Source organism: Olea europaea, unplaced genomic scaffold, assembly GCF_002742605.1.
Source record: "Olea europaea var. sylvestris unplaced genomic scaffold, O_europaea_v1 scaffold3524, whole genome shotgun sequence".
Taxonomy (NCBI): Eukaryota; Viridiplantae; Streptophyta; class Magnoliopsida; order Lamiales; family Oleaceae; genus Olea; species Olea europaea.
In genome coordinates this window covers 5,745-14,339 of record NW_019254380.1, presented here as the reverse complement: position 1 = coordinate 14,339, position 8,595 = coordinate 5,745, and the positions used below count along the sequence as shown (strand labels likewise).

The 8,595-nt window shown below is 34.7% G+C and overlaps 1 pseudogene; it reads left to right on the top strand.

Moving 5' to 3' along the window:
- The window catches only part of LOC111386356, a 23,674-nt pseudogene extending 20,459 nt beyond the window's left edge, over nt 1–3,215 (top strand).
- Nucleotides 3,216–8,595: the final 5,380 nt, after the last annotated feature.

Below are 8,595 nucleotides of genomic sequence, written 5' to 3'. Positions count from 1 at the left end.
ATCTATACTCCACCTTACCAAAAGACACACAACACACTGTTAATGCATCTCAAACTCACTATGGCAAATTAACACATTTCGGTGACCACAAAGGTTACTCCAATCACCAAAGCTCCAAAAAATCCACAAAGAAAATAGTGAAGGTGGCACTCTCAAAGAGAATCGAAGAAAGAGTCGGTTACTTCACAACGCTCACAAAGGAGGCTCACAAAGAGGAAGAATATAACCCTAACATGGCTGCCTCACATAATCTCACAAACCACATAGGCTCACAAAGATAAAGGAGAGAAACGGCTGCCCAACTTTCTTCTCACTACCACACTCTCACACCATTCACAGAGCAAATAGAGTATGCCACAAAACTTAACCCACTATGCAAGTAAACATATTACACAAAGTAATAAGTCACTCTAATTCATGCAATTACACATATCAAACATATTGAAAGTGTAAAATCAACATCGCAACAGAATTAAGTGACCACATACATGCAAAAAGGATTACACACAGATGCAATGCAAGAACCAGGTTTATTTTCTCAATTAACCTCACTAGGATCACTACTCGACCCTAAAATCATATTCGCCTTGTCTCTATCCTCATCTTTCCTTTTATTATCATCCTAGGACAATCTCTTTCAATTATGTCCAAATTTTACCACGGTTAAAATATATTTTATTTTTCGCATTTGTCTTAAACCTATACATGCCAACAATACCAAATAATGACCACAAGCAAAGTACTGATACATAATTCACATAGAACAGTCAAGTAAATTTTCCTAAGGTCACATGTAATTTTATCGGTGTAGAAAAATTGGTGACAAATTCACATAGAATTTTAAGATAATTAACATGTAATTCCTAGGTCTAGCAACAAACAATGGTTACCCCAAACCTAACGTCACCCCACACGATGACTTCTAATGCGAAAAATAAATAATTAACCTACACATTAATTTTAAGTGCAATAATAAAAAGTAAAAAACACGATATCGAGCGGACCACGTCTGAAGGTCCGTAAATATCGAGACATGCTAATTCACCACTTTAGGATTATCACTGTTCATCCTAAAGTCTCTGGAAACTGCAGCAACCAAAAAATCACGATCAAGTCCTGAACGCCCGAAGAACAACGCTGTCCAGATTCTACTGCGTACCTTGAAACAGAAAACCTCCAACACAAAAAATGTCAAAAATAATATGAGGAACAAACTGCCTGAAGAGACCGTCTCCAAATTCAGTCTCACGCGCCTCCACGCGCGGCCTTCCTTCTTTGCACGTGGGCTTCACGCGCTGTCCCACGCGCCACCTGGATGATACACGCGCCGGACCAGCAGAACCGCCAGCACCTGTACGTCACGCCAGTGGTCTCCGTTTCTCCAAACTCGTTCTGGATTGGTCAGAAAACACCAAAACAAGGGCTGATTTTGAACAGTTTTTGGACAGCTTCTTCGATCTGATTTCTGCTGCGTTTCTGCCTATTTTCTGGACGATTTCTGGTAGATTTTACGAGCCAAAACCTTCACCTAGAAGCTCTGATACCAATTGTTGCGGTAGCTCTCTCAAAAGATCTTCAAACGGTGGTTTTCCAGGCTCAGTCCAACGTACCTTTCTCTACCAACAACCAATCCACACGGCTCCAAACCACAACCAAATTGATTCACCTTGGTTGTAATTCAATCTTACCCACGTAGGACAAGAAAGGATGATGATTTATCGCCACAAAGGCTAAGAGAAGACACCACAAAGGTATACTATGAAAGAACCACCAATTGCACACGTTATACACGCGTTTTGGACACTTCTGGACACCTTTTTCTCACACAAAAGGAGAGCAGCCGGGATTCACTAGTTTCTTCTCTCAAAATCACACAATCATCATATCAAAGTGGCTAGGGTTATAACCAAATATATACTCTAGGGTTAGACTTTATGTTGGGCCATTAAAGGGGTAAACGGGCCAAGATTCAAGCTATCCATAAGGAATACAATTGGGTCGGGTGTAGCTCATGGACTTGGTTGTTGGACTTATTTCATTCATCGGCCTATGCTTATGAAATAATATTAACCCACGTTAACATCATAGCCTGGGATTTATTGGGTATCAAAAACCCAACAATTCCCATTGGTAATTGGTTCAATTCGATTCCTTCAGAATCTGATCGAATCATATCGTGCCTACTCCTACATAATGATGTTGATAAATGTCATTATCCAAGAAAAAATAGTGTGGGATTGAGTGCTATTTGAAGAAGACAACCAAAGACTAAAGCTCGGTCCGAGCAAGGGAGGCAAACAAACCTGCCACTAAGGCCCCAATACCCGTTGGTCCCTTCGCTTGAGTTCGAAAAAATTATTTCCAAGGTAGCTTCGGGCTAGCTTCTTGTTCATATCTTTCATCTAAAGGCGCTATTCGATATTGTCTGTCTAGCAGACCCCCTGCTTTCTTTTGGCGTGTCCATAATTACATCCAATTGGGATTTGCTTTGCTACATACTGCATGCACAGGAGCTGATAGGCCGATGGAACTCGATTCTTGTCAATTCCATTTGAACAGTTGTACATTGATTCTTTCGATGGTTTAGTAGGTTCTTATATTCATATTGGTCTCACGATTCAAGTCTTTTTAGCCCTCTATCTCATTAACAGCACAACAACTAACAAGAAAATTTTTAAATCTTAGTTTTTGCTTCATTGCCCATGCTAAAATCTTTGAGGAACATATGATGCATTTTTTAACTCTTTAGTTTTGTAATACAGGGCTTTGATGAGTATATGAATTTGGTTCTGGATGATGCCGAGGAAGTCAGTATAAAGAAGAAGAGCTGAAAGCAACTGGCTGGGTGGGGAAATTCATAGTGTGTATTCTTTTCTACTGAAACTTATACATCTTTTCCCGTTCCACTTACTAATATTTATTTTTCCTTCTCATTAATTTAATATCAGGGAGGATTCTTTTGAACGGGGACAACATCACGTTGATGCAGAATACGTATGCTATATGTCCTCTTCAGCTCTTCCTGACGCGGTTGCACTATCGTTTTAAGCACATTTAAGTAGTCACCAAAAAATTTACAGATTTTACTTTCATTTTTTGTGCCCAGTGGGAAATGATGAGCCGACAATTTTAGTGTGCGGATTGGCAGCAGTTTGTATGATCATCAGCATCGGACTTCAATTTTCTGCAGTTTATATATTTCCATTGACATATCTGGGATCTGGGGATGAAGTTTCTTTGTAGATTGCTTCTTTCTCTCTCTCACTTTTTTTGTTTTTTTGCTGAAATATCTGGTGGAATCTGAGATTCCATTTTCTATACAAGTGGAATAAGCCATGCCTCTATATCACGCTGAATGAGAATTTCTGTACATTTACATGTCGAAAGATTCTGGAAATACAGTTGACTGTGTGTTGCCTAAGCCCAATGTTACTGGAACTACGAGGTTGTGGAGCAATCTAATAGGAGGAAATTAGACCTAAGGTTGTTTTTGAAGTATACATTTTTTAAATCATATTATAAGTTTCATATTTCAAAACTTAGATTGTAATTAACTATTTAATATTATAAAATAAATATGTTAATAATATCTCAACGCACACCTACCCCCACGAAAACTCTTTCCCTCATTCCTCTCTCTCTTTCTTTCATATCTATTTTCGTCAAAAAATCGTTGCATTCTTGTTGGAAACCAACAACTATAGCCGCAAGACCATCGCGTGTAGGGCGTCAGGCCACCACACATAGTGGACACAATGCAGTGTCTGGACACTATACATAGCTATTGCTAGGGATCAGGTGTTCAAGAAGATCGGTAGGGAGAATGTTAATGAACTTGTGGTGCTATTGTCATCGCTGTGTTTTGGTTGTATATTTGAGGTAGTTTTTCTTCTTTCGATCTGTAGCTTAGCCGGAGTTTTGGGTTATTTTTGTTCTTGGTGGTATTGATGGTGTAGTTGGTGATGGTTGTGAGATTGTGTTGGTGTTGGTGTTGGTGTTGGTGTTGATAGTATAGTGCTGGTGGTTGTGCTGAGGTGGGATGGTGGTGATATTGGTGGTAATCATGGCGGTGATTGATAATTTTGGATCTGATTTTTTGGCAGTGTTTGGGTGGCGACTACAACGACAGTGATGGTGCGTTGGTTTGTGGGTGGGATTGGGTGAGGTGGGAGTGAATGTGACCAATTATTCAATAATAAATAAATTCGTGACCTATAAATAAATTATTATCCATAAATTTTTTATTGTGATCAATGAATAAATTGTAATTTATAAATTGTTTATTTATTTATGACCATGAAATAATTTGTGATTTATAGAATTTTTTATTCATGGTCGAAAAATAATTTGTGATCAATTATTTCGATAATTTGCAACTAAATTGTAGAGAATTGTGACCTTAATATATTTAATTAATAAAATATATTTTGAATTAATCATTTCATAAATAAAATTTAATTAATATCTGATTTTTTAAGTTTTAAACTTTCTTAGTTTGGAAATGACTAATACATATTACATAATATTTTAGATATAAAATCTTTCCTTCTAGTATTTTATTTATTACATGAAAGTAGTGTTCTAAAGGGTGGCGTCAAGGCATCGCGTGATGCTGGGAAATAGTTCATATACTATTTACTTACTATTTTGTATTTAATTTTGAAACTTATCTTTTTGTTGGAAACTTTTAAAAAATGTATAACGTTCCAATAAATCTATTTTAAATGTTTAGTAAATTTTATTTTTAATTATTAAATATTTTTTGATTTATTAAATATTAAAATAAGAAATCATATTTTTACGCTTTTTTACGCATAAACTTGCGTTGCCTATAGCTTGACCTTAAAGTATCGTCACGCATTACGCTTTTTAGAACATTGTATGAAAGTATTTGAATAATATTATTTAGCACGGCTAATTTTAAAACAGTAGTTTAAGTGACACTATATGACATTAAATGAGAGGTATAATTAAATAAATCACTTAATTTTTTTTCGTCGAGTCTGTCACTTAACGTTACTCAGAATGGTGGTGTATAGAACCATGCAACATTATTCGTAAGTTTATTGATCTAGGAAAGGAATATAAAGATTCAAGGGAAAGTTTTCTCTAAAAAAGCTTATTATTTATTGGGTACTTGCCTTAAAAGTCAAAAGTTTGAGAACTTCTATTGCAAATAATAAAATGTAGTTATTGTATGGAAAACTTCTAATTAATGTCGAGAGCAGAATCCTTGCAAAATTTAGTCTCCAATTTACAACCGGTTTTGAAGTCTTGCACGTGAAGGAATCTTTATTGAGTTAAAGGAGTTTTGTTTGAATTTAAATTAAACTCTTCTACTTGATTATTGATCCTATAAATAGTGGATATATTTTATTATTTTGGGTGTGGTCGGAGAGTTGATCTGAGAGGAAAAAATTGTAAGCCTAGCATATTGAAATTTTTCGTATATTGGGTAGAAAAGTAGGTGTGATAAAACTCGAGTTTATTTTTTTCTTTGTAATACTTGAGAATTGGGTTGGTGAGTGAAATTTTATATAATTGTAACAATTTTTCATATGGTGAAAAGATTTGACAATCCATTTAATTTGTGCATCATATTCTTTATTTTTTTTTGTTTGCTAATATTCTCTTGAACAACAAAAGATCTTGCAGGTAAATAGAAATAAATAGAATTACCTTAAAATTTTCCAACAAGTGGTTCAGAGTATTGGAGCAATAAAAAAATATGTCGTCGTTGAAATATGACATGGAGAAATTTGACAAGAAAATCAATTTTGGCTTGTGGCAAGTACAAGTTAAGGATTTATTGATTCAAGTTGGATTGTACAAGGTTTTGAAAGGAAAACCAACTAAGAGTTATGGCAAGGAAGCTGAATCCAGTATGGCGTTGAAGATTGGGAAGAATTGAATTTGAAGGTTGCAAGCATGATACGTTTTTGTCTAGTTAAAAACATTTTTGCAAATATTCATGGAATATCTGCTCCAATGGAATTATGTGAGAAGCTATAAGAACTATATCTAATGAAGAGCCTCTCAATCGATTGTACTTGAATGAGCAATTTTATTCATTGCGCATGGAGGCAGGTACAAAATTTCAGATCATCTAAGTGTTCTCAATGAGATTGTTTTAGAACTGGAGACTATTAACACAACTGAAGATAGATGATGAGGATAAGGTACTACGGCTTATCTGGTATCTTTCATCTACCTATGAACATATCAAGCCAATCTTGATTTACGGGAAGGAAACTGTGAGTTTTGCAGAAGTGACAAGTAACTTGATCTCAGAAGAAATAATAATAAAAGGTAGTTATTATATGGAAAACTTCTAATTAAAGTTGAGAGCAGAATCCTTATAAAATTGGTCTCCAATTTACAACCGGTTTTGGAGTCTTGCATATGAAAGAATTCTTGTTGAGTTAAAGGAGTTTTGTTTGAATTTAAATTAAACGCTTCTACTTGATTATTGATCTTATAACTAGTGGATGTATTTCATTATTTTGGGTGTGGCCAGATAATTGATCTGAGAGGAAAATATTGTGAGCCTAATAGCTTGAAACTTTTCGTGTATTGGGTAGAAAAGTAGGTGCGCTAAAGCTCAAGTTTATTTTTTTCTTTGTAATATTTGGGAATTGGGTTGGTGAGTGAAATTTTATATGATTGTAACAATTTTTCATATAGTGAAAGTTTTGTTAGTTCGTTTAATTTGTGCGTTATATTATTTACTTTTTTTTCTTGTTTACTAATATTCTTTTAAACAACAAAAGATTTTGCGAGTAAATAAAAATAAAGAAAATTGCCGGAAGTGCTTGTGCTCTACTGTACATAAATAAGAACGCCGGTTTCTTCCAAATTTGCAGCATGACAGTTAGAGGATGAAATGTCCTCTAACGGGGCTTGAGATTGGAAAGAGATGTCTGCATGCTGACAAAAATAAAGGTGAAAACAAACACGTTAGCAGTCATTAAGATTTCAGAACTGTTCAAATCATAAAAGCAAGTTAAAAATAACAATAATAATATTTGCATCAAGAATCCGTGCCCTCACTAAAATCTCCCAAAAATTCAAGAACATTAGAGTGAAGTCAATGCGTTGTTTCTAGGGGTGGGCGCGGGTCGATTCGATCTTTAGAACCGAATCGAACCAAAAATTTTAGGTATCTAATAAATGGAACCGTCGGATCCAAATATAATTATAGAACCGTTCGGGTTCGGTTCCGTTCGATTCGGTTCAGTTCTATACTATAATTAAATTTTTTAATATTTATAACAACATTATATAAATACAACTAATGATACATTCAATGATTTTTGAATGTCAGAGACTAGTAGACTACCTTGTTCAAATGATCGCTACGATCAAAGTTTCGGTTGGCGGAGGTCACAATTTCGATCGGAGGTCACAGTGTCGGCCGACGATTGTATAGGTTTTGGAATGTTAGCGAGGCTGCGAGAGTAAGTGCGAGAGTTTAGACAACGTTATATACTTTAGTGTAGGTGTTTAGGGTTGTTTAGTGGATTAGATCTTATTGGGCTAAAAAATAAAACAATAAAATGGGTAATTGAGCCAAATATTAAAAAAATTAAAAATGAAACAAATTATTGGGCCAAAAATTTGGATTTAAAAATTGTTAATTTGTTTAGAAAAAATTAAAATTAAAATAATTTGATTTACTCAAAATAAAAAAAATTAGAAAGATTCGGTTCTTCGATTTTTGGTCTAGAATCGAGAATCGAACCGTACCCGTCGGTTCTCAATTCAAATACCCGTTCGGGTATTTAATTTGACAAAAACCGTCGGGTCTGGTTCAGTTCGATTCGGTCGGTTCGGTTTGAGAGATTTGCCCAACCCTAGTTGTTTCCCAAGTATTACTTCAAATCTCCAAAACATAATTTACAAAATTTTTACACATAATTTCTTTTTTACAAATAATATGACATATGAGAAAATAATTGTGTTGTGATGGCTTAATTAAAATATGAATTTTAATATGTTTTATAGGATATGAAATAAATATTATTTATGGTTTACCTTGTAGTTTAAACAAAAGTACAATTTAGGCAATTGATTTTTTTTATATTTTAATTATACTAGATGTACACCTTGCCTTCCCACATGATTTACATCCCCTTATTTAATGTGAAATATTGTTGAAAATGTCAAAAGATAAGAGATAGCAGGAAAGAGTATAAAGAAGATGTCAATTATCATATTAATGTAGCATGATTGTTAGCTCCTCGGGGCATAACCCAGTGGTGTAAAGAATAGGAGTGAAGTAGTATCAGCCTTGCTAACAGCGCAATGTGAGGGTTCAATTCCTAAAATATGAAATTAGATTTTTTGTGGACATCAATGTACGAGCAAACTCTTATTCTTTGGCCTGCTGAGACACATTCCTTAATTTACCTCCCTCACATACTTCAGGGACGGAGCCGTGAGGGTTCTCAAAATTGGGGTTCAACCTTTAATGTAGCATGATTGTTTATATGTTTTTTTAAATACACCATCGAACTGCTAACAATTTTTAAATAACAAGATTTTTTGAAGGAGTTCTACTCACATCTACACAAAACATACAATCGACAAATCAAA